The 27180-nt window shown below is 43.7% G+C and overlaps 1 pseudogene; it reads right to left on the bottom strand.

The window, feature by feature from the left end:
• Window positions 1-24657: 24657 nt before the first annotated feature.
• LOC101030210 (6-pyruvoyl tetrahydrobiopterin synthase pseudogene) lies at window positions 24658-25098 on the bottom strand (annotated as a pseudogene).
• Between the last annotated feature and the right edge of the window lie 2082 nt (window positions 25099-27180).

The raw sequence follows: 27180 nt of genomic DNA on the forward strand, positions 1-27180 counted from the left end.
CCCAAAGTGCTGGGATTACAGGCATGAGCCACTGCGCCTGGCTGACAAATTGATTTCATATCTTTTGGGTAAATAACCAAAGTTGGATTGCTGCATCATATGGTTATTGTGTTTTTAGTTTTTCTTTTTCTTTCTTTCTTTTTTTTTTTTTTTTTTTTTTGAGACGGAGTTTCACTCTTGTTAACCAGGCTGGAGTGCAATAGTGTGATCTTGGCTCACCTGCAACCTCCACCTCCAGGTTCAACAGATTCTCCTGCCTCAGCCTCCTGAGTAGCTGGGATTGCAGGTGTGTGCCATCATCCCTGGCTAATTTTGCATTTTTAGTAGAGACGGGGTTTCATCATGTTGGTCAGGCTGGTCTTGAACTCCTGGCCTCAGATGATCCACCTGCCTTGGCCTCCCAAAATGCTGGGATTACAGATGTGAGCCACTGTGCCCAGCATATTTTTAGTTTTATAAGAAACCACCATACATTTCCACCAACAGCATGCAAGCCTTCCCTTTCCTGACTTGCACAGTTGTTCTTGAATAACCTGTTCTGGGAAAACGTCAGTGGGAGAGTCCAAATTGCTTCAGGCTGTTGCCAACCTGCTGCCTTAGGGAACCTCCATCAGTCTGGGGGCAGAGATTTGGCCCCAGCAGTTTTTCCTGTATCTTCCACTTGCTGCTCCCAGTCTAGGACGAGCCTGCATTACTCATCTCCCCAGAAGAAACGGTAGTTTTAGAAATAGGGCTGCAATGCAGCTCCACCCCCACGAAAGATAATCATTTCTGTTATCATGCAGAGCAGAGCAGTCCCCATTCCACAACTGGATGTTGACTTTATAGAATCAAAGACCCATTAAAGTATTTTCCCTAAATCAACACTGCAAGCTAGCCACAGGCTAAAACCCCTGCCTATGCCTAAACATAAGAACTGCTTGTGCATTTAATATGTTAGTTTTTCCTACACAGAATCATCAAACTTTCATAAAATCCAGGTCTTCAGTCTTAGCCAAGATCTCACCAGCTCTCCCACTGCCATACACACCACTGGGGATTCATCCAATGGATAGATTGGAAATCTTTGTATGAATGCCTTGCTAGGGTTTGTGGTTCAAAACACAGCAATGCTCCAATTGGACAGCTCTGCTGGTGCTGAATTCTTTAAAAAAAAAAAGCAAAAACAAAACAAAACAAAACAAAAAAACAAAAAAATGACAAATGTGCTTTCCAGGTAACTGAGGCTTATCTCTACTTTGTTTATTTTGTCCATTTTGATTGGAAGCTGTCAAAACTGTCACAGCACAGATCTATGCCTGCTTTTTTTTTTTTTCCCCCTATTTTTTTCTGTCTTCTTTGTCTTCAGGCTACTATATGGCTTGACTGTGTCTACTCTAGAAGCCCCTCCTCATTTTGTATTTGCTGTGGAGAAGGATGTTTAAAAAAAAAAAAGAGTAAACAGAATCTCAGGGCCTAAAGACATTTTCTTGCAAGTAAATCTCTTGTCTTTAGAGCAAGACATTGCGAAGGTTATTCGAGGGGCTTAAAGGGTTTTGTTTTGTTTTGTGTCTGAATTTTAGCTTTCTATCTTTTGGAAAGGTTAAGATTTCTTCCCTTCGGAATCAGTGGGATGTTATTATAATGAAATGCACAAGTTCCTTTAGAACGCGCTATGGCAAGCTATCCAAGTTAGGGCTGTTGCTAAGGGAATCAGGCAAAGCTTGCTTAATGTATAAACCTGGTTATTATATTTAAAATTCAAGCAGCAGCCAGAGATTCCTATTGGGAGAGAGAAGACTTTACTTTTGAAGAGGAAAGTGGAAAAGTACTTAACTCCTAGAGGAAAGTGTAATTTCTGAGGTTCACCCTCGCAGCAGGAGACAAACACGTGGGACTCTTCTTTTATTGTGTGTTTCTAATAGTGGAAGAAAAGGAAAGCCAGTCTAAGTAGAGAAACGTAGAGAGGAGACACAGCAGATCTCTCTTTCCCAGTAGCTGTAGCTGTTAGACTGATTGCAGAGGGGAAGGCCAAAAGAGCAGAAGTTCATAACTACGATACCAGCTGTAGAGGCGTAAGAACAACTGAGACAGAACCGTCCAAGAAGTGTTTGGCTCCCGAAGCATGAAGGTGAGGAAAGAGCAAAATATGGCTTTTCCTCATAAAAGAAAATACAGCTGACCTCGGAACAATGCAGGGGTTAGAGGCGCTGACCCCCACGCAGCTGAAAATCTATGTACAATTTTTTCATTCCCGAAAAACTTGACTAATAGCCTCCTGTTAACTGGAAGCCATGCTGATCACATAAACAATTAACACATATTTTGTGTGTGATATGTATTATACGTTGTATTCTTACAATAAAGTAAGCAGGCCAGGCATGGTGGCTCACCCCTGTAATCCTAGCACTTTGGGGGGCTGAGGTGGGTAGATCCGGAGGTCATAAGTTCAAGACCAGCCTGGCCAACTTGGTGAAAACGCATCTCTACTAAAAATACAAAAAATTAGCTGGGTGTGGTGGTTTGAGCCTGTAATCCTAGCTACTCAGGAGGCTGAGGCAGGAGGATTGCTGTAACCACGGAGGCGGAGGTTGCAGTGAGCTGAGACCGTGCCACTGCACTCCAGCCTGGGCGACAGAGTGAGACTCCGTTTTGGGAAAAAAATTAAAAAATTAAAAAATTAAAATAAATAAAGTAAGCCAAGGGCTGGGCACAGTAGCTCACGCTTGTAATCTCAGCACTTTGGGAGGCCGAGGTGGGGGATCACTTGAGGTCAGGAGTTCAAGACCAGCCTGGCCAACATGGTGAAACCCCTGTCTCTACTAAAAATACAAAAATTAGCTGGTCATGGTGGCATGTGCCTGTAATCCCAGCTACTTGGGGGGCTGAGGCAAGAGAATCACTTGAACCTGGGAGGAGCAGGTTGCAGTGAGCTAAGATCGTGCCACTGCACTCCAGCCTGAGCAACAAACCCTGTCTCAATAAATAAATAAATAAATAAAATCAATAAAGTAAGCCAGAGAAAATAAAATGTTATTAAGAAAATCTTAAGTGGCAGGGTGTGGTTGGTGCACACCTGTAGTCCCAGCTACTCAGGAGCCTGAGGCGGAAGAATCGCTTGAACCTAGGAGGCAGAGGTTGGAGTGAACCAAGATCATGCTACTGCATTCCAGCCTGGGTGACAGGGCTACAGTCTATCTCAAAAAAAAAAAAAAAAAAAAAAAAAAGAAAAAGGAAGAGAAAATCTGTTTAGTACTCATTAAGTTGAAGTGGATCACCATAAGGCTTTTTTCATCTTCATCACCTTTGTGTTGAGTAAGCTGAGCAGGAAGAGGAAGAGGAGGGGTTGGTCTTGCTGTCTCAGGGGTGGCAGAGGTGGAAGAAAATCCATGTATATAGTGGACCTGCACAGTTCCAACCCGTGTTGTTCAAGAGTCAACTTAACTCTTTTTTTTTTTTTTTTTTTTTTTTTTTTAAAGATGGGGTTTCACCAGGATGGCCAGGCTGGTCTTGAACTTCTGACCTCAAGTGATCCACCTACCTTGGCCTCCCAAACTGCTAGGATTATAGGCATGAGCCACCACGCCCGGCTCAACTGAACTCTTAAACAATTAAAATGTTGAGGTTGAAGGACAAAGACATTGTTATCCCACGTCACATGCTGATGTCTCCTTCCAGATTTCTCCCTCCCACTCCCCTCACCCTCACCCTCCATGCTGATGCCAGTTGGAGGGGGACCACAATAGGTCAAAGAATCTTAGATTTCAAAAGATCATCCAGTTTGTCATAGTTATTTAACCATTGCAGAAACTAAGGCCCGAAGAGGTCAGGGAGATATTTGAGTCTTCACTCCTAATCCATCTTGCTTTCCCAGTGCATCATCCAGGGCAGGAACGTTCCTGGAAAATTCAGGAACTTTCTCATTTAATAGTCCTCCTCCAGACTTACAGAGAGCAATCTTTCCAAAGTGTGCTCCACAAAACACTAGCCCAGCTGGGCGCAGTGGCTCACGCCTGTAATCCCAGCACTTTGGGAGGTTGACATCAGCAGACCATCTTGGCCAACATGGTAAAACCCTGTCTCTACTAAAAATACAAAAATTAACAGGGCATGGTGACACGCGCCTGTAGTCCCAGCTACTTGGGAGGCTGAGGCAGGAGAATCACTTGAATCTGAGAGGCGGAGGGTACAGTGAGCCGAGATTATGCCACTGCACTCCAGCCTGGCAACAGAGTGAGACTCTGTCTCAAAAACAAAACAAAACAAAACATACACACACAAAAAAACCCTAGCTCAGGAATTGCTCCATCATCTAGCAATTTCATTTCTGAATTGAAGTGGGGACTCGAACAGATATTTATGCTCTTCCATTCACAACGTCATGATTCACAATTGCCAAAAGAAAGAAACAACTCTAATGTCCATCAATGGATAAATGGATAGACAACATGTAGCATATACAGATGGCCTTACAATTATTCAGCCTTAATAGGAAGGATGTTCTGACACTTGGTCCAACATAGATGAAGCTTGAAGACATTATGCTAAGTGAAATAAGCCCAACATAAAAGCACAAATATTAGGCCAGGCGTGGTGGCTCATGCCTATTAATCACAGCACTTTGGGAGGCTAAGGGAGGAGAATCACCTGAGATCAGGAGTTCGAGATCGGTCTGGCCAACATGGTGAAACCTCATCTCTACTAAAAATACAAAAATTAGTTGGGTATGTGGGCACACGCCTGTAATCCCAGTTACTCCGGAGGCTGAGACAGGAGAATCACTTGAACCTGGGAGGCGGAGGTTGCAGTGAGCAGAGATCACGCCACTGCATTCCAGCCTGGGTGACAGAGTGAGACTCTGTCTCAAAAACAAGCACAAATATTACACAATTCTGTTTATATGAGGTAGCTAGAGTAGTCAAATCCATAGAGACAGAAAGTAGAATGGTGCTTGCCAGGAGCCAGGGGATCAGGGAAATGGGGAGTTGTTGTTTAATGGACACAGAGTTTCAGTTTGAAAAGATGAAAAGCTGTGAAGATGAATGATAGTGATGATTGCACATTATTACAATGCGAAAGTACTTAATGCCTGCTGAATGGTAAACTTTGTGTTATATATTTTCTACCAGAATTTTTAAAAGGAGGACAAAGAGACATGTTTCACTAATTAATGATATCACCCAACAAGCAAGTCTGGGGAGGTCTGATTACATTTTCCTGCACACACACACACACACGCACACACACACACTCTTGCCCTGGCAAGTCACAGTGAATATTCAATAAAAGACTCAGAGCAGTTCTAAATCAAAGACTATTTAATTCAATTTAATCAAGCATTTCCTCAACTGAACACAGAACCCTTTTTCTTTTCGTGGAACATGATTAACAGTCCACATCCATGGCTTGCCCCTTGGGAAACGCTGATAAAGAGCTTCATACTGCTCAAAGCATTTCCTCTGTTAATACCTCACTGAATGCTTCCTGCTGGCCAAAAAGACAGTCCCTAACAGTTAGACTTCTAGAATCTTTTTTTTTTTTTTTTTTTTGAGATGGAGTCTTGCTCTGTCACCAGGCTGGAGTACAGTGGCATGATCTTTGCTCACTGCAACCTCTGCCTCCCGGGTTCAAGTGATTCTCCTGCCTCAGCCTCCTGAGTAGCTGAGATTAGAGGCATGCATTACCACACCCAGCTAATTTTTGTATTTTTATTAGGGATGAGGCTTCACCATGTTGGCCAGGATGGTCTTGATATTCTGACCTTGTGATCCGTCTGCCTCCACCTCCCAAAGTGCTGAGATTACTGGCATGAGCCACTGTGCCTGGCCGACCTCCAGAATCTTAATTGACTATTGGACGGTCAAAGAGTTCATTAATAGCCTCCATTTTATTGATGAAGAAACTGTCCTAGGAAAGTCAAACTAGCCCAACGCCCTGCAAAGCTGCTCTGCCAAGATCAGTGGTAGAGCTACGCCAGAACCCCAGATAATATTCTGCACCCTGTCTTGGTCTGTGTCCCCCCAAACCCAGGGCTGATCCCCTGATGCTCCTTCTGGGTCCCCAGATATAAGCAAATTCATAGAAGAGCCTCAGAGCCCTGAGGTTGCTGACCATCAGGTTGGGAACACCAAAGGGGACAGTAGGACTCAGGGATCACAGACCCTTAAAGGTCAGTGCTCCAAGCCCCAGTCTCCCTTTCCTCCAAAATAGGGCTGGAGGAGTTCAGAGCTATCCTAACACGGACCAGCAATCCCTGAATTTGCCTGATGTAAGAATATAAGACACTCCAGATAACATAAGACTCATCCAGGGTGCAGATGAAAACACAGACTCGCAGGCCTGCCTCCAGGAGATTCTGATGGAGTAAGCCCGGGGAAGAACTTGGGAATGTTTTAAACAAACATCCCAGGGAGTCTTATCTTGGAGGAAGAGCAAGTAGCCCTGACCTTCACACCAAAAGGAATCTCAACAGAATACCTTCTGGCTCAGCTCCTTGCTCCACAGATAACACAGCTGAGTCTCAACAGAGCCTGCTTGACTGTCCAAGTTCACATGACTTTTTTTTTTTTTTTTTTTTTTTTTTTTTTAAAGAGCTGGAGTCTTGATCTGTTGCCCAGGCTGGAGTGCAATGGCACAATCTCGGCTCACTGCAACCTCCACCTCCCTGGTTCAAGCGATTCTCCTGCCTCAGCCTCCTGAGTAGCTGGGATTAGAGGCGTGTGCCACCATGCCCGGCTAATTTGGGTTTCACCATGTTGGTCGGGTTGGTCTCGAACTCCTGACCCCACGATCCACCCCCGTTGGTCTCCCAAAGTGCTGGGATTACAGGCGTGAGCCATGGTACCCAGCTGCATGGCTACTTTTTCCGAAGCCTTTAAAAACAGAAACAAACGTCCAAGGTTCATTTCTTTGAGGAAAGAGGTAGGTCTAATTTTTAAAATAAGAGTTGATTTTGATGCTCCTCTCTCTGTCCCAGCACACTCTACAGCATTCCATCCCTCCCTGCCCAGCAGAGACTACTTCTCTGCGCTCTGCTGCCCCTGTCTTGTTCATTGGGGCAGGCCCAGCCACTCTGGAAAATGTCCCGGCCATCTCCCTCACTATAGAACTAACCGACTACAGTGTTGATCCAAGTTGCTTTCTGAGCCTTGATGGAGACCAAATGGTGTGTGGCTTGCCCCGCCCGCCCCATTTCCTTCTGAGCAGCAGTCAGACAATCTCAGGCTCGAACTATGCTGCAGGAAGAAACTGGCAGCTGAGTTCTCCCTTCCCAAGGAGCTTACCCCCGCTCTCCCAGCTGGAGAACCTGCCGCCCCCGCCCAACGTGTGAGACGGATGAGCCCAGACAAGGCTGGGCACACACACAGCATTCCGTCGTCACTTGGCAGGTCCTTGTCAAAGAGCAGATGGAAAAGTCTGAGGACACTCAATTCCCCAAATTCCTTTTCTGAGAGCTCTACACTGTCTCAGCTCCAACAAGTTAGTCTTTTCAGACTAGTTAGAACCCAGCCTCCCTACTTACATACACATCAATTTTCTTTGCTTTGGAGTCCCAGGAAGGGGGCATTGAATTGAAGCGACCTCCTTATTGCGGCTCCAGAGTTGTTGGCCTGGCTTCCCTAGTGAGAGTTGCTCCTCCTAATCAGGAATGCCCAGGGCCATAGCTTCTCTGCTTAGGAAGGTCTTACAGGCTGCAGGGTCACCTCAAGGGGGCCTCAATGCTCCCTATGGCCCCGGCCTCCTTGCCAGCAATAGGAACACAGCTTGGAGTCACCGATCCGACCTCAAACCCTGGCTTTCTGGCTGCACGAAGATATTGTTGAACTCCTCTGGGCCTGCTTCTGCATTTGTAAAATGAGGAGAATATTCTTCCCACTATTGACGTGGGGAGAAGCGTATCTACTCAGCAAGGCTGTCATGAGAACCGAAGGAGATGCTGTGTGCAAAGTGCTTGACACACAGCTAAACAAAGTTAGGGCACGGAGGTGATTCATGACTGCCCTGAGCTCCCTGAACTTCTCTTGCCTTCACGTGGCTCCCCTTTGCCACAAAGAAAGGCAGGTAACCTGAGATGGGACCCAGATGATGGCCATGATAGAGCCTACATTGGAGGTCTTAATTTGTGGGTTTTCATGTAAAACATACATGAGGGATATAAGAACACCTGAAATTTGATCCAAGAATGTGTAATTTGATCCTTTTTTTTTTTTTTTTGGAGACAGGGTCTCACTTTGTCAACCAAGCTGGAGTGCAGAGGCAGGATCTCTGCTCATTGCAACCTCAACCTCCCAGGTTCAAGCAATCCTCCTGCCTTACTACCCCCAAGTAGCTGGGACTACAGGCACGGGCCACCACGCCCTGCTAATTTTTGTATTTTTTGTAGAGACAGGATCTCACCATTTTGCCCAGGGTGGTAGCATGAGCCACTGGGCCTGGCCTGTAATTTGATCTTTTTTACTTTTCTTTTCTCTCTTCCTCTTTTTTTCTTTCTTTTTCTTCTTTCTTTCTTTTTCTTTTCTTTTTCTTTTTTTTTTTTTTTTGAGATAGAACTCTGTCTCTGTCACTCAGGCTGGAGTGCAATGGCGTGATCTCTACTCACTGCAACCTTCAGCTTCTAGGTTCAAGTGATTCTCCTGCCTCAGACGTCCGAGTGGCTGGGATTACAGGCACATGCCACCACACCCAGCTAATTTTTGTATTTTTAGTAGACGCGGGGTTTCACGATATTAGCCAGGCTGGTCTCCAACTCCTAAAGGCCACTGCACCTTCATTGAGAAATTGTATTCCAGGAATGTTGCATCAATTTATACTTGTACCTCCAATGTAGGAAAGTGCCTGGCCTCCCTGCCCCCTCACCAACAAGGCCTATTCAGGTCAAATATCTCTTATCCAGAAGTGTTTTGGATTTGGGAGTTTTTCAGATTATGGAATATTTGCATATATGTAACGAGATATTCTGGGTATGGGACCCAAGTCTAAACCCAGAAATATATGTACACCTTATACACATAGCCTGAAGATGATTTTATATAATATTTTAAATAATTCTGTGCATGAAACAGTTTCTGTTAAGTACTTATGTGTGGAATTTTTCACTTGTGGCATCATGTCAGTACTCAGAGGTTTTGGATTTTTGAGCATTTTGGATTTTGGAGTTTTGGATTAGGGATGCTCAACCTGCAACAACGCTTTTTTTTTTTTTGGAGATAGAGTCTTGCTCTGTCGCCCAGGCTGGAGTGCAATGGTGTGATCTCGGCTCACTGCAACCTCCACCTCCTGGGTTCAAGCAATTCTCCTGCCTCAGCCTCCTGGGAAGCTGAAATTACAGGCACACACCACCATGCTGGCTAATTTTTGTTTTTTTTAGCAGAGATGGGGTTTCATCATGTTGGCGAGGCTGATCTTGAACTCCTGACCTCAAGTGATCCACCTGCCTCAGCCTCTCAAAGTGCTGGGATTACAGGCACAAGCCACCACACTCGGCCTGTAGCAACATTTTAAAGGCATCACCAGTTCAAGGAATTGCCCCATTGTTGTTCCGGTTGGTGAATTTATGATTAGTGGTGAGGTTGAAGTTTTTTTCATATATATTGGGCAATTGTATTTCTTCTTCTGTGATAGTCTTTTTTTTTTTTTGAGACTGAGTTTTGCTCTTGTTGCCCAGGCTGGAATGCAATGGTGTGATCTTGGCTCATTGCAACCTCTGCCTACCGGATTCAAGTGATTCTCATTCCTCAGCCTCCCAAGTAGCTGGGAGTATAGGCATACATCACCACATCTGACTAATTTTCTATTTTTAGTAGTGACAGGGCTTTGCCATGTTGGTCAGGCTGGTCTCAAACTCCTGACCTCAGGTGATCCACCTACCTTGGACTCCCAAAGTGCTGGGATTACAGGCGTGAGCCACTGCACAGGCGCGTTTGTGATATTCTTATTCCTGACCTTTTTTTATTTTTCTAAGGCTTCTTTAGTTTTGTTAATTTACAATATTAATTTAAGATTGTGTTAATTTATAACTAATTAATTTTATATAAAATATAAATCCTTTATATAAATATAAATTCTGTCCTATGTGAGGTAAATTTTTTTTCTGACTTTTAACACTGACTTTCATGTCTTCTGAAATTGTACATTTTTAGTTAGTCAAAACAATCTCTTCTTTTGTGATGTCTGCTTTTGATATTATACTAAAGACCTTCACCCCAAGCTTATATAAATATTTACTTATATTTCATTCTAATATTTTTCTTTTCTTTCCTAGATTAGTACTCTTTGTTCATCTAGAACCTTGTTGTGCCCAAATGGCTATGTAAATTTAAATTTCAAGCAATTTAAATAAAGAAATGTGGCTCCTCAGTGTACTAACTCCATTTCAAATGCTCAGTAGCCATTTGTAGCCAGTGGCTGCCATGCTGAGCAGCACACATGTAGAATATCTCCACCTTCACAGAAAATTCTACTGGACAGAGCGGATCTAGAATTTATTTTGTGAGCCATGCAGAAGGGCAGGGAATCTAACATTATTCAAAACAGTTCATGTAATTATTTCAATATCATCTGTTGAATAATTCATCACTTTGATCCTGATTTGAGATGCTACATTTATATTCATGTCTGGTAATGTATCCTTGGATGCATTTCTGTACTTCCTACTCTATTTCTTAATGTATCTTCCTAATCCTCACCAGGACCACACAGTTTCAACTATGATAATTTTACAACATACTTTAATGTTTAGCAGAACAATTTTTTTTTCTTTCTTCCTTATTCATTTTTTAAAAATCATGGCAATTCTCACATTTATGTTTCCAAACTTTAAAATCATTCCATAGTTTGGAGTTGGAATTATATCCATACAACAAGTCAACTCATGAAGGGCTGTTATTTGTCACCTGTTTCCCCAACGTTCTGCACTTTCTATCAAACTCTGCATTCCAACTAGACTTAGCCACTCTCTTTTCCACCAACACACACCAGAGCATTCTCCTCACCGTGCTGTGTTCTCCACCTGGACTCATTCCCCAGGCTGGTCCACTAGGAACTTCCACTTGTCCTCTTAGCTCAAAGCTCCTTTTCTCTGTGAAACCCTTTCTGAGGCTAGGTGCTTCTCCCACTTTCCTTTGTCCAGTCCTATGTTGGAACAATTATCTTTTTATTCTACATTTGTTTGTTTGCAAGTGTGACTTCTCACTATGATAAACGATTTGAGGACAAGGACTGTGTTCTTTCCGTTTTGACTTCCGGTAACCTACATCTTGAGCACTTTGGCTCAAGATAATCACTTGACAAAAATGTATTGAATCAAAGAGCATAACTCAAGTCACACTGGAAAAGTTAACTACAGCTTTGAATGTAGGTATCGGCAGGCTTTGCCTAGGACAGAGCCGCACTGTGTTCATTTAATCTGTCAGTGATGTGTTAACTGAATCAGGGTGCAGAGGTGACGGGAAGCCAAGAGACTAGTTAAGAGTTCATCAGAGGAGTTCAAGGCCACAGAGTAAAGGTCTGAATAAAAGATGGCTGCTAGAGCTTGAAAGGAGGAGACGTTATTGAGGGATGACGCAGGGTTAGCACTGTTGGTAGACTGAAGGTAGACAGCACCAAAAAAGTGATCAAGAACCTATCAGCATCTTTCTGCAATTTATTCTCATAGACTTTTCAATAACTGTAAGTGTGTTTGTGTCATTTACAAGCCTTACAATTTTACCATATTTGCTATGAAATCTTACTATAAAACCAAAATGAATTATTATAATGTCACCAACGATTGTTCTAGAACTAGCTTTGTCAAGTCACTTAAACTCTTTGTAACTATTTCTTCATTTGTAAAATTGGTATTATAATATTACCTTCCTTAGAGGGCTGTGGCGAGGCTACGATGAGTTAATACTTGTAATGTGCTTAGAGCAATGCCTTGCATGTAATAAAGAGGTCAGTTACATAAAGAGCTCAATAATCATTGGCTATTTCATTTTATTTTTTGAGACAGAGTCTCGCTCTGTTGCCCTGGCTGGAGTGCAGTGGTGCCATCTTGGCTCACTGTAACCTCTGCCTCCTGGGTTCCAGTGAGCCTCCTGCCTTAGCCTCTCAAGTAGCTGGGATTACAGGCATGCGCCACCAATTTTTAGTAGAGATGGGGTTTCACCACATTGGCCAGGCTGGTCTCGAACTCCTGACCTCAAGTTGATCTGACCGTCTTTGCCTCCCAAAGTGCTAGGATTACAGGCATAGGCTATTTTAAAGATTATTATCATACATTTCCATTCAAAGAAGCACCCATTTATCCTTACCGCTAAGATAGCTCCCTACCTGTGACAAAAAGCCACCAACCATCCAATGACTCATAGAGCCTTACATGACACCACTTGTCAAAGGCTTTTTGAAGGCTAAAGTCTATTACATGTATATATGTATGCAATTGGGCAAGAAAACTGTCTTTCCCCTGTGAAGTTAGGTTTGTTCAAGGATCTCATTACCTCACTCTGTTCAGTGGTATACTTGGTAAAAATTGGTCTCTATCTCCTTTGAGAAGCAACGTGGTGTAGCCAAACAAGAATGGAGCTCTTGGAGAATAGGGTGTGATTAGAGGAGGAAGGGCCATCTAGATGGAGAAGCAAGAGGCCACTCCAAAACAGATCCACTCCTGTCCCAGGAGAAGGTCAGAATGCTATTATCCTACATGGCTCTGGGTGGGTTAGCTTCACTGCTTCCATCATCCATGGGGAGAATGTGAGTGGGAGAGGGAGGCATTGGAGGTTGTAGCCATCTTCTTCTTGCCCCCAAAGAGGGATCCAAGAAGAGCTGTGATGCCCTTGCTAGGCAGAAACTGCTACTGTCAGCAGATTTTAAAATCCCAAGAATTCAGCTCCAAGGCATCTCATTCTAGACATTACTTTGTAGAATCCTCAGAATCTATGGGCTCCAATGCAGCTATTAGCTGTGTTGGCTTTACTTCACCCATTTTTATGGTGAATCCTGCCATATTTCCCAAAAAGAGAGATGAGCCGGGCGCGGTGGCTGATACCTGTAATCCCAGCACTTTGGGAGGTCGAGGTGGGTGGATCACGAAGTCAGGAGTTCAAAACCAGCCTGGCCAACATGACGAAACCTTGTCTCTACTAAAAATAGAAAAATTAGCCAGGAATGGTGGCGCATACCTGTAGTCCTAGCTACTTGGGAGGCTGAGGCAGGCGGATCACTTGAACCCAGGAGGTGGAGATTGTGATGAGCCAAGATCACGCCACTGCACTCCAGTGAGACACGCTGATGGGTTTATAAGAGCCATTTTTACAGCTCTTATCATCTTGTGAGAAGAAAATGAGAGGTTCTAGAGTGTCTCTTAGTTTGTACCACCTTGCTCACAATGAAAACGAGATATACTAGGCCGGGAGTGGTGGCTCACACCTGTAATCCCAGCATTTTTGGAGGTTGAGGGGGTTGGATCACCTGAGATCAGGAGTTCAAGACCAGCCTGGCCAACATGGCAAAACCCCACCTCTACTAAAAATACAAAAAAAAATTAGCTGGGCATGGTGGCGCACGCCTGTAATCCCAGCTACTCAGGAGGCTGAAGCAAGAGAATTGCTTGAACCTGGAGGGCGGAGATTGCAGTGAGCCAAGATTTGCACCATTGCACTCCAACCTGGTGGCAGAGGGAGTCTCCATCTCAAAAAAAAAAAAAAAAAAAAAGAAAGAAAGAAAGAAAAAGTTATACCTCTGTATTTATTATTGATTTTGTCCTCTTACTCAGAATGAGGGTGAGAGGTGTCACTGTCTGCAGCAAAGCTTCTACTGGTCCTCCCTGTGAATGGAGGCTGAAGTGGAACGTTCAATGCCAAGTCAGTTGAACTGGAACGCTTTGTCTCACCCATTCCCCCTTGCCTCCAGATCTGCCCATCTCGCCTCCAGCACAGGACTCTGACTTTCAGGCCTTTGGTTAGCATTTCCGTGTTCACGAGGGGTCACACTAACAGTTAATGCCTTTGTGCTGAAACAAGGTCTTCACTGTGCCTCTCTGGGCAAAAACAAAATCCCTAGACACAGCGTTGACTTCCAGAAAAGGCTCCCGTGCTAAGCCAGCCAACAGACTCCAGAGCTAATCGGAACCAGATGTGAGTTCTTTCACTTAAATATATTACAGGTCACAGATTTATTTTTTGAAAGCACCTATGACAACAATTAAAGTCATAAAATGTGTTTTCCCTGGATATTTTCTCATAGTCAACCAAGCAATATAGTCTGATAAGTTGGGGCTAACCTATGCCAAAATCAACATATTTGCTTTGTTCAAAATCTGCAGAATATGTCTGTCTGCGGAGGTGTGCTCTGGTCAGGCCAGGGACAGCTGCCAACATACAAACAGTTTCCTAAAATATCCTGTGCATGCAGGAATGATAAGCAGACCCCATAGATCTGTGGCTGAGAGGTGGAGAGAGAAAAGCCTGGGGGAGAGGAATAGAATGAGTGGCATTAAGCATAATTCAGGTAATTTGGCAGATACTTCCTGCATTTAAAAAATGGAGTCTATAAAGCCTTCAGCAGCAGCTGACAACTTTCTCCATAGCAGTATCGCTGCCAAAGTTCAAATGCTGGGCTGATGTCCACCTCTGGGAAGAACTGCGGGCAAATTCATGGGTTGCTCTTTCATCTAAAGTCTCTTACCAAGACAAATTGTTTTTGGGAGAAGTGGTCCATGGAAACTGGTCTGGCTTCCAACGCTAAATGCCAGCAAGCAGGGACCTCACCGACCCCGTGATCGCCCTCTGACTTTGGGGTTTGTTCCTTTACTTTTGGGCACCATTTCCATTCCAATAAATCTCCTGTTTTTGAACACTAGACTTTGAATGCCCTCTGGTCATATCCTGTTTTTGCATGTGTGTGTGTTTTGTGTTTCTTACATGCACGTTGGGAACTTTTCTTTTTTAATTAATTATTTTTTGAGAGAGGGTCTCACTCTGTCAGGCTGGAGTGCAGTGGCACGATCATGGTTCACTGCCATCTCAAACTCCAGGACTCAAGAAATCCTCCTGCTTCCGCCTCCTGAGTAGCTGAGATTACAGGTGCACCACTGGGACTGGCTAAAATTTAAAAAAAGTACTGGGGCTGGGCGAGGTGGCTCATGCCTGTAATCCCAACACTTTGGGAGGCTAAGGCAGGAGGATCACGAGGTCAGGAGTGCGAGACGAGCCTGACCAACATGGTGAAATCCCCGTCTCTACTAAAAATATAAAAATTTAGCTGGGCATGGTGGCATGCTCCTGTAGTCCCAGCTACTTGGGAGACTGAGGCAGGAGAATCGTTTGAACCTGGGAAGCAGAGGTTGTTGTGAGCCAAGATTGCGCCACTGTACTCCATCCTGCACGACAGAGCAAGACTCTGTCTCAAAAAACACAATGAAACAATTTTTTTGATAGAGATGGAGTCTCACTATCTTGCCTAGGCTTGTCTGTAACTCCTGGGCTTAAGGAATCCTCTCACTTCAGCCTCCCAAAGTGCTGGGATCACAGGTGTGAGCCACCTGTGCCTGGCCGACACTGATTGTCTTTGATGTCCATTTTTCATCCTTCCTGCTTTTGGTAATAGTCACCCATTTCCTTCTGGGAAGATACCCCTCCTCATTCACAGTCCTGTGACCCACAGGAGTTGATAACACTCCACCCTCTCCCACCCCTACCACTGCACACCCCCGCCCCCCGTGGTACCTTGGGTAGTATATGCCCTAAGCCTTGCCAAAGGAAAATGATGAACTCAGTGAAGACACATGATCAGTGGAGCTTTTAGACTTAAGGTCCTTTCTTCTTAGGAATTAATTTCTTAAAATAGTGAATACATTCACATGGTTCCAGAAAAAGCATGGGAAGTTGAATAGTAATGAAATAGAAAACTATAAATCAAAAAATGAATAAATTGAAAATTTGATAAAAGAACAAGACATTTGCATAGTCTCCAAGTGCTTCCCCACAAAATCTCATTTATTACAAAGGGAAAAAGATTACTTTTACCAAGGAGAATCCTGGCAGACACCACATTAATAAAGCGATTAACATTAATGTCATCAGTAATGGGATAAATTGGAATTGTGTGCCGCTTGATAGATGCAATGAGAAGGTCATATGTCACTTCTGTAATATTCCTGCCAGAGTTTCATACGTTGAATCTAATCATGAGGAAATATCAGACAAACCCAAACTAGAAGGCATTCTTTAAGATTATTGGCTATAGCTGGGCACAGTGGCTCACCCCTGTAATTCCAGCACTTTGGGAGGCCAAGACAGGTGGATCACCTGAGTTCAGGAGTTCGAGACCATCCTGGCCACCATGATGAAATTCTGTCTCTACTAAAAATACAAAAATTATCTGGGCATGGTGGTGCCTGCTTATAGTCCTAGTTACTTGGGAGGCTGAGGCCCGAGAATCGCTTGACCCTGGGAGACAGAAGCTACAGTGAGCCAAGATTATGTCATTGCACTCCAGCCTGGGCAACAGAGTAAGATTCCGTCTCAAACAAACAAACATACGTTATGGGTCTGTAATCTTTCTGGTCATGATGGCTAGGGAAAGACTAAGGAACTATCCAGATTGAAAGAGACTGAAGGCAACATATGATTATGAAATGGATCCTTTTGCTATAAGGGACATCATTGGGACACTGGAAAGGTGTAAATATATCAGTGTTAATTTCCTGATTTTGTTGATTGCATTGTGCATATGTGAAGGTTTCCTTATAGGAATTTAAACACTAAATTATTCACAGGTGATGGGGTACTATATCAACAACTTACTTTCAAATGGTTCAGGAGAAAAAAAAACTTTTTTTTACTATGCTTGTAACTTTTGTTTAAATTTGAGATTGTTTCAACATTTAAAAAATGGTTTCAAATTATCTAGCATAAAATTTTCCCTCTACTCACTGACTTTCTTCTGCCTGGTCCTTCCCCAATAAGGGGTAACCATGTATCCTGGCACAGTTCTTTAGAGATTTTATTTTCGATGTATCTATAAGAAAAGTAAGCCATGCCCACAACATAAGAGGTACTCTTTTTTTTTTTTGAGACAGAGTCTTGCTCTGTCACCAGGTGCCAGGCTTGAGTGCAGTGGCTCGATCTTGGCTCACAGCAATCTCTGCAACCCGGGTCCAAGCAATTCTGCCTCAGCCTCCCACGTAGCTGGGACTACAGGGGGCCACCACCATGCCCAGTTAATTTTTGTATTTTAGTAGAGACAGGGTTTCACCAAGTTGGCCAGGATGGTTTCGATCTCTTGACCTCGTGATCTGCCCGCCTTGGCCTCCCGAAGTGCTAGGATTATAGGCGTGAGCAACTGAGCCTGGCCAAGAGGCACTCTTTAATAATACAGACAGCTCTGCCTCCCAATTGGATGATCTGTTCTGTATAGTGCTCCTCTTCCCATATTTATCCATACTCCAGTGTGCCGAGATTGCGCCATTGTACTCCATCCTGGGCAACAGAGTAAGACTCTGTCTCAAAAATAAAATAAAATAATAATATGGATTATCATGTGATGAATAATAGTGGTGTGTTTACTAATATCAGTCCTTCTTAGCAGTCCTAGAATAAACCATTATTGATCATTATGTTTGTTTTGCAAAATGTTTAATGTGGCCTTTTACATATATTTTTATGAGTAAGATATAACCATATTTGCTTTTATTTTGCTTTCCCTTTCTTTTTTTGAGACAGAGTCTCACTCTGTTGCCCAGGCTGGAGTGCAGTGGAAAGATCTTGGCTCACTGCAACCTCTGCCTCCCAGGGTCAAGTGATTGATTCTCCTTCCTCAGCCTCCCTAGTAGCTGGGATTACAGGCACCCACCACCATGCCCAGCTATTTTTTTTTTTTTTTGTATTTTTAGTAGAGACAGGGTTTCACCATGTTGGCCAGGCTGGTCTCGAACTCTTGACCTCAGGTGATCCACCCGCCTCAGCCTCCCAAAGTGCTGGGATTACAGGCGTGACCCACCGCACCTGTTCGGGATGCTTTCCTTGAACAAAGAACACTCTGACAGAAGAGCAAAGCAAGGGAGGGATGGTGGAGCAGATGAAGCTGAAGGATCAGACAGGGTCCAGACCATGCAGGGCCACATGGAGGCTCTGAGTCTTCCTCCTCAGAGTGGTGGAAACCAGCGAAAGGTTTTCAACAAGGAGATAATCTAACCCAATTTATGTTTTCTTTTCTTAACAGATCATTCTTTATTTCATTATTATTATTATTATTATTTTGGAGATGGAATCTCCCTCTGTCACCCAGACTGGAGTGCAATGGCACAATCTCCATTCACTGCAACCTCTGCCTCCCAGGTTCCAGTGATTTGCTTGCCTCACCCTCCCGAGTAGCTGAGATTATAGGCAGCTGCCACCACACCCAGCTAATTTTTTTGTATTTTTAGTAAAGACGGGGTTTCATCATGTTGGCCAGGCTGGTCTCGAACTTCTGACCTTAGGTGATCCACCTGCCTCAGCCTCCCAAAGTGCTGGGATTACAGGAGTGAGCCATCGTGCCCAACAAACAGATCATTCTTAATAAGAAGATAAATAACCTAATTTAAAAGTTGGCAGAAGACTTGAATGGGCACATCACCCAAGGAGATGTTTATAAGGCAAATACACACATGAAAAGACACTCAGCATCATTAGACATTAGGAAAATACAAATTAAAACAACCGGGAAATACCCCACTAGAACGGTTATAGTTGAAGAGACTGACAATCTTGAGTGCTGGTGAGCATGTGAAAAAACCTAGAACCCTCAGTCACTGCTGGTGGAAATTTAAACGATGCAGCAACTTTAGAAAACAACTTGGCAACTTCTTAAATAAACACAGACATACATATGGCCAAGTGATTCTGCTCCTAGGTATATATCCAAGAAAAATTATAACATATATCCATACAAAGACTAGTAGCAAATGTTTGTAGCAGCATTTTTCATAATAACTCAAAACTGGACACAATCCAAATGTCCATGAACAGGTAATAGATAAAATGTGGTATGTCCATATAGTGGAAGTAGATTAATAGGATATTGGGTAATACACTATTATACTATTGTCATATACTATAATATTAATGTACTATACTCAAATATATTGAACAATAGTACAATTACTATATTAGTATGAGGTACTATACATTCTGCTGCATGGATGACCCTCAAAAATATTATACTACGTGAAATAAGCCAGACACAAGAAAGCATATGTTGTTTGGTATTTATACAAAATTTCCAGAAAAGATAAAACTATAAGACAAAAAGCAGATGAGTGGTTGCCTGGGGCTTAGGGTGGCAGCGAGGATTGACTGCAAGTGGGTACAAAGGCAATCTTTGGGGTGATGGAAATATTCTAACTGGATTCTGATAATGTTTGCTAATGATACATTTACTGAAACTCGTCTAACTGTATCTTTAAAATGAGCGAATTCTATGATAGGTAAATTATGCCTTCATAAAGTTATTTAAAAAACATAAAGGGCTGGACTCAGTGGCTCATGCCTGTAATCCCAGCACTCTCAGAGGCCAAGGTAGGTGGATCATGATGTCAGGAGTTTGAGACCAGCCTGGCCAACATAGTAAAACCCTGTCTCTAATAAAAATACAAAAATTAGCCAGGCATGGTGGCGGGCACCTATAACTCCAGCTACTCAAGGGGCTGAGGCAGGAGAATTGCTTGAACCCAGGAGACAGAGGTTGTGGTGAGCTGAGATCACGCCACTGCACTCCAGCCTGGGCAACAGAGCGAGACTCCATTTCAAAAAAAAAAAGAAAAGAAAAGAAAAAGGATCATTCTGTGTAGAAAATAAAAATTATGGGGTTAGGACAAGGTTAAAGACAGAAGACCATTTAGAAATCTTTTGCATTGTCCCTGGGATTCCCATCTCTGGAGTGAAATCTTGCTTTAAAAATAAACACATAACCACCTCTCTGTAGTAAAGACAGAGTTACGGCACATTCTTTTTTTTTTTTTTTTTTGAGATGGAGTTTCGCTCTTGTTACCCAGGCTGGAGTGCAATGGCGTGATCTCGGCTCACCGCAACCTCCGCCTCCTGGGCTCAGGCAATTCTCCTGCCTCAGCCTCCTAAGTAGCTGGGATTACAGGCACGTGCCACCATGCCCAGCTAGTTTTTTGTATTTTTAGTAGAGACGGGGTTTCACCATGTTGACCAGGATGGTCTTGATCTCTTGACCTTGTGATCCACCCGCCTCGGCCTCCCAAAGTGCTGGGATTACAGGCTTGAGCCACCGTGCCCGGCACGGCACATTCTTAAACACTTTGACTCAGCAGACACAGACACTAACCCAAAGAAACTGCAACAGTTAACAAATGCGTTTGGGTTGTGCCTCAGTTTCTTTAAGAACAATAGATGGGTCGCTTTTTCGTTGTTGGGCAATAAAGGGTCAATTCTAGTGAATTTTGTCAAAACAAACAATGATAGTCAGGGTTGGCCTTAAGTATAAATGGACATCTCCATTTCTAGAGATAAAAATTGCTTCCAACTCTTAGCTGACAGTCCCCGCTCTCGCTGCCTGAAAGTTTCACAATTCATGGGTCCCCTCTTCGCCCCTCCTTACACTGGTATTTCCCACCCCACCTGGCCAAGGGAAGGCATCGGCAAGGGCACCTCCAGTGGCTAGTGCTGGAGTTTTAGAAAGTCCCCATTTCTATCTTCCCTCTTACCCTAACTCTTTCCTTTCAATCCATCTCTCCAGTGTCTTTTCCATTTGGGGGTACCATCATGCTTTTTTCTCCTGGGTTCCATTCTTTTTTTCTAAATTTTATTTTTTATTTTATTTTGTTAGATGGAGTCTCATTCTGTTGCCAGGCTGGAGTGCAGTGGCACGATCTCGGCTCACTACAACTTCTGCCTCCCCGGTTCAAGCAATTATCCTGCCTCAGCCTCCTTGGTAGCTGGGACTGCAGGCGTGCACCACCACACCCTGCTAAATTTTTTTATTTTTAATAGAGACAAACATTTTTGAAATTTTTGTATTTCACCATATTGGTCGGGCTGGTTTTGAACTTTTGACCTCAGGTGATCCACCCACCTCAGCCTCTCAAAGTTCTGGGATTACAGGTGTGAGCCACCATGCCTGGCCATCTGCTGGGTTCTATGATTGTTTGGCTGCCCTTAATGACTGTGGGCTCCAGGCTAACAGTACAAATGGAGCCCTGTCCTGCTAACTTTGTAAATATTTAGAAATTGTAAACCAAGGCATCAAACAGTTAATAAAATAGGTTCTTGTCTCTTACCAGGGTATTCACCATCATAACAACCCGAGAGGCCAGGTTTGAATTTCAGAATTCTCAGACTTCTTGAAAAATCATGCTAGAATATGGAAGTACAGAGAGCCTGCCATTCGCGACCTCTGGCTGCAGCCCTCCACCCTTCTCTTCCTACCCCTTGCAACATCCGGTACCATGAGGGTCCTCCTGTGCACAGCTATGGACACCCAGCCCACAAGGCTATCCTCCACACTCTCACACCTCCACCCCTACTACCAGCTTCACCCAGGCCATCCCTCAGGCCTCGGGGTAGGTACTACTCTTACTGCTGTAAGAGTCACCCTTCAGGGATGGAAGCAGGTAACAGAGGTCAGGAGTTAGAGACCAGCCTGGCCAACATAGTGAAACCCCGTATCTACTAAGAATACAAAAATTAGCAGGGCGAGGTGGTGCACGCCTGTAATCCCAGCTACTCAGAAACTGAGGCAGGAGAATCACTTGAACCCAGGAGGTGGATCTTGCAGTGAGCTGAGATCGTGCCACTGCACTCCAGCCTGGACAGCAAAGCAAGACTCCAAATGGCCTCAGGCCACTGTGAGCTGTGGCAATGGGCCTGTGGCTATTTGGGCAGAGAATTCTGGGGTCCTGGTACCAGAAGTGTGGTCTAAAAGGAAGGAGAAACACAGGACAAGTTCTTTTGGGCCTGAAGAATCCTTTACCCTTTGGAAGCAGGAGAAGAACCAGAGTGGGGGCCCTGCTGCCCAGATTCAAGGGCAGAACTGATTGTCTTGATAAATTGTATTACTAGATTTCCTGATATTCATCCATCCTTGTGATTCTGGAATAAACTCTGCTTAGTCATGGTTTTATATATATACTGCTGCATTCCATTTGCTAACGTTCTACATAGGAATTTTCCATCCATATTCATGAGTGAAATTGATCTCTAGTTTTCTTTATTTTGTGCTAACTTTGTCAGGTTTCAGTATCAGGGTTATGCCAGTTTTGTAAATTGAATTGGGAAGATTTCCATGTTCTTCTATGTTCTTTAACAGTTGTTTTGTTCCTTTTAATTTGTGAGGCATTTACAAAAACATTCTTATGGTAAAAAACATTCAAACCATGCAGAAAAAGAAAAATCCCCTCTCGGCTTCCCCTTTATATTCTAATCCCTGTCTAGAAATTATCACTGTTAGCCGTGCGCTGTGTATTCTTCTAGAGCTTTTCCCTTCTATACATACATATACTTGTATTTGATTTGGTACTTTTTCTTTTACATAAATGTGATTAAATTCTACTTACCAAATTGCAAGTTTTTATGTTTTGTGCTTTCTTTTATTTCTCCCTCTCTCTATTCTTTTTTTTTTTTTTTTGACAGAGTCTTGCTCTGTTGTCCAGGCTGGAGTACAGTGGTACGACCCTGGCTCACTGCAACCTCTGCTTCTCGGGTTCAAGGGATTCTCCTGCCTCAGTCTCCAAAGAAGCTGGGATTACAGGCGTGCACCACCACATCCAGCTAATTTTTGTGTTTTTAGCAGAGACGGGGTTTCACCAAGTTGGCCAGGCTGGTCTTGAACTCCTGACCTCAGGGGATCCACCCACCTCATCCTCCCAAAGTGCTGGAATTACAGGTGGGAGCCACCACGCCGGGCCTCTTTCCTTGTTTGAGACAGAATCTCATTCTGTCACCCCAGGCTGATGCAGTGGTACAATCACTGCTTACCGCAGCCTCAGACTCCAAGGCTCAAGTGATTCTCTCACCTCAGTCTCTTGAGATGGCGTGTACTCAGCTAATTTTTAAATTTGAATTTTGTAGAGGTGAGGGTCTCTCTATGTTGCCCAGGCTGATCTCAAACTCTTGGGCTCAAGCAATTTTCCTGCCTTAGCCTCCCAAAGTGCTGGGATTACAGGCATGAACCACTGTGCCCAGCTGGTTTTGTGCATTTTTAAAACTTAAATTTATGCCTTAAAGAGTTCACCATGTCAGTACATATAGTAGACTTACCTAATCTTTTTAAAATATGACATAATATTCCATAATATAGACATTTTTGTTTAAAACTATTTCCCTCTTGAGGGACATTTAAGTGGGTTTTCTTTGTTATTATTCTGTATTAATTATTTTAACTGCCTAAACTTTATCTGATGTAATCTTCTGTTTGTTGGATTGTTCATTTGTTTACAGTTCTGTTTATTTCCACTAGAACTTCAACTTCTTCCAAGCAAAACCTTTTTCTGTTCTGTTCCTGCTGTGCCTAAAATTGTGTCTGGCACATAGTAGGCACTCTATAAGTATTCACTGAATAAACGAATAAATGAAAGACTTTTGTAAAACCCTCTTTGGCTATACACGCTATTGTTTCTTCAGATTAGGTACTAGAAGTGAAGAGGCTTAGTCAAAGGTGTAGGCATTTAAAATTTTGATAGATTCTGTCAAATTGACCTGCAGTCTGACCAACTTATACTTCCACAAGTAACATACAAGACAATCCACCTTCTCAGACTCTTGCCAACATATATTATTAACACGTTTAACTTTTTTTTTTTTTTGAGACAGAGTTTCGCCCTTGTTACCCAGGCTGGAGTGCAATGGCGCGATCTCGGCTCACCGCAACCTCCGCCTCCTGGGCTCAGGCAATTCTCCTGCCTCAGCCTCCTGAGTAACTGGGATTACAGGCACGTGCCACCATGCCCAGCTAATTTTTTGCACTTTTAGTAGAGACGGGGTTTCACCATGTTGACCAGGATGGTCTCCATCTCTCGACCTCGTGATCCACCCGCCTCGGCCTCCCAAAGTGCTGGGATTACAGGCTTGAGCCACCGCGCCCGGCAACAAGTTTAACTTTTAATCCAATTTATGAGTTTAAAAAAATGGTATCTTGCTGGGCACAGTGGCTAGCACCGGTAATCCCAGGTACTCAGGAGGCTGAAACAGGAGGATTGCTTGAGCCCAGGAATTTGAGAACAGCCTGGACAACACACTGAGACCCTGTCTCTAAAAAAAAAAGTGAAAAAAATTAGCTGGGTGGGGTGGTGCATACCTGTAGTCTCAGCGTCTCAGGATGCTGAGGCAGGAGAATTGCTTGAGTCCAGTAGTTCAAGGCTGCAGGAGTTTCGCTGGTGCCACTGCATTCCAGTCTGGGTGACACAGTGAGGTTCCATCTTTCTCTCTCTCTCTCTCTCTTTTTTTCTTCTGAAAATGAAGTGATTTTTAATTTATAAATAAAGACTCTCTAAATGATTTTCAGGATATATTACCAGTTCAGTTTTTAAAATAGACTTACATTTATAACAAGTCTTACAATGATTTCAATAAATAGGGACTCCGGGGCAGAACCTGGAGGTACAACTATCACATGTTGACCTTTTAATATTCCAAAGGGATCAAGATCTTTTTCAAACACAGAAAGAAATTAGGCTTTTTACAATGCTAGCCTTAAGAGCTATTCTCCTTTATCAACTACAATATTACTGTCAGTTTCATATACTTTTACTTTATAAAGAACTCCTACAGGAGGAACTTTCTGGAGGTTGTCCCAGATAATAAACAGCTACATTTTCAGTCGTGCTCACCACATCTGCAAAGTATGGCACATCCACATCCAGATTCTTATGATCAAGGGGCTGCATAATTGCCTCCTCCGTATGTTTTTTGAGATCAGTCAAACTCATAACCATTCCCGTAGCAGGGTCAATCTCTCCGTGTACTGTGTCACCACCACTTTACAATCGTGCCCACAGCCATTTGGATTGCTGCATTTCCCAAATAGTTTCAGGTTTTCTTCATCACTTAGAAATTTACTGTGCAGCCGGTGGCTCGCGCTGAAGGACAGGAGGCGGGACACCTGCGCCTTGGGACCACAGCCGCCACCCACCGCGCTCATCATCTTCCTGGCGCCTTCTGCGCCGCCCCGCCCGCACCTTCTCCCGCCGCGGGGCCTGCGCCTCCCTCCACGGCTGCGCAGTGCGGGCCGGCGCCCAGGTTCCATCTCTTTAAAAAAACAAAACAAAACAAAACAAAACTGGCTGGGTGCAGTGGCTCACGCCTGTAATCTCAGCACTTTGGGAAGCCGAGCAGGCAGATCACCTGAGGCCAGGAGTTCGAGACTAACCTGGCCAACACTGTGAAAGTCCTGTCTCTACTAAAAATGCAAAAATTAGCTGGGCGTGGTGGCCCGTGCCTGCAGTTCCAGCTACTTAGGAGGCTGAAGCAGGAGAATTGCTTGAACTCGGGAGGCAGAGGTTTCAGTGAGCTGACACTGTGCCACTGCACTCCAGCCTGGGCGACCTGGGCGACAGAGTGAGACTCTGTCCCTACACCCCCAAAAAAGTATCTTATTGTTGGAGAGAGATCCAGGATGGCTGATCACTAGCAGCTCGGGATTGTAGCTCCCAGTGAAAGTGCAAAGAACGAGAGGACGCCACACCTTCACATGAATTCTTGTTACTCAGGTACCAGGAGATTCCCAGCGAGGAGCCCCACGGGTCACCAGCGCGACTCTTGTGGCTGGTGAGGCGGTTTTGCCGGCGCCTCGGAGCGTCGGTTCTTGGTGCAGAGTCAGAAAAGCACCATCAATCTTAACGCCGCTGATTGAGTCGGTGCAGTGGGTTGCTCAGATTTCCGCGCTGAGAATCAATAAGTTGGACGTCCACTCGGAAACCCAATTACAAAGATGGTAATGATAAAGACCACAGATGGATACATCTACAACGAGGGGAAGAAAACAGCCAAAAAAGGCTGAGAATACCTGAGATCAGAACGCCTCTCCCTCAGCAGGGGATCACAGTTCCTCATCAGCAACGGAACAAGGCTTGATGGAGAACGAGTGTGTTCCAATTACAGAAGCAGGCTTCAAAATGTGGATAATAAGAAACTTCTGTGGATTAAAAGAACTTGTTCTAACCCAATCCAAAGAAACTAAGAATTTTGAAAAAAGGTTTGACGAAATGTTAACAAGAATACACAATTTAGAGAGGAAAATAAGTGAACTGATGGAGCTGAAAAACACAATACGAAAACTACGTGAAGTATGCACAAGTTTTAACAGCCGAATTGATCGAGCAGAAGAAAGGATATCAGAGGTCGAAGACCAACTCAATGAAATAAAACAAGAAGACAAGATTAGAGAAAAAAGGATAAAAAGGAACGAGCAAAGTCTCCAAGAAATATGGGACTATGTGAAAAGACCTAATCTACGCTTGATAGGTGTACCTGAATGTGACGAAGAGAATGAATCCAAGCTGGAAAATACGCTTAAGGACATTATTCAGGAATTTCCCAACCTAGTAAGGCAGGATAATATTCAACTCCAGGTAATACAGAGAACACCACAGAGATATTCCTCAAGAAGAGCAACTCCAAGGCACATAATCGTCAGATTCACCAGGATTGAAATGAAGGAGAAAATACTAAGGGCAGCCAGAGAGAAAGGTCAGGTTACCCACAAAGGGAAGCCTATCAGACTTACAGCAGCTCTCTCAGCAGAAACCCTACAAGCCAGAAGAGAGTGGGGACCAATATTCAACATCCTTAAAGAAAAGAACTTTCAACCAAGAATTTCACATCCAGCCAAACTAAGCTTCATAAGTGAAGGAAAAATAAAGTTTTTTGTGAACAAGCAAGCACTCAGAGATTTCATCACCACCAGGCCTGCTTTACAAGAGCTTCTGAAAGAACCACTACACATAGAAAGGAACAAACAGTATCAGCCTTTCTAAAAAATACCAAAAAGTAAAGAGCATCAATATAATGAAGAATTTACATCAACCAATGGGCAAAATAGCCAGCTAATATTAAATGGCAGTATTAAACTCACATGTGTCATTATTAATTCTAAATTTCAATTGACTAAATCCCCCAATCCAAAGACAGGCAATTTGGATAAAAAACTAAAACCCATTGGTATGCTGCATCCAGACCCATCTAACATTCAAGGACACACAAAGACTCAAAACAAGGGATGGAG

This window comes from Saimiri boliviensis, chromosome 17 (genome assembly GCF_048565385.1).
Source record: "Saimiri boliviensis isolate mSaiBol1 chromosome 17, mSaiBol1.pri, whole genome shotgun sequence".
Taxonomy (NCBI): domain Eukaryota; kingdom Metazoa; phylum Chordata; class Mammalia; order Primates; family Cebidae; genus Saimiri; species Saimiri boliviensis.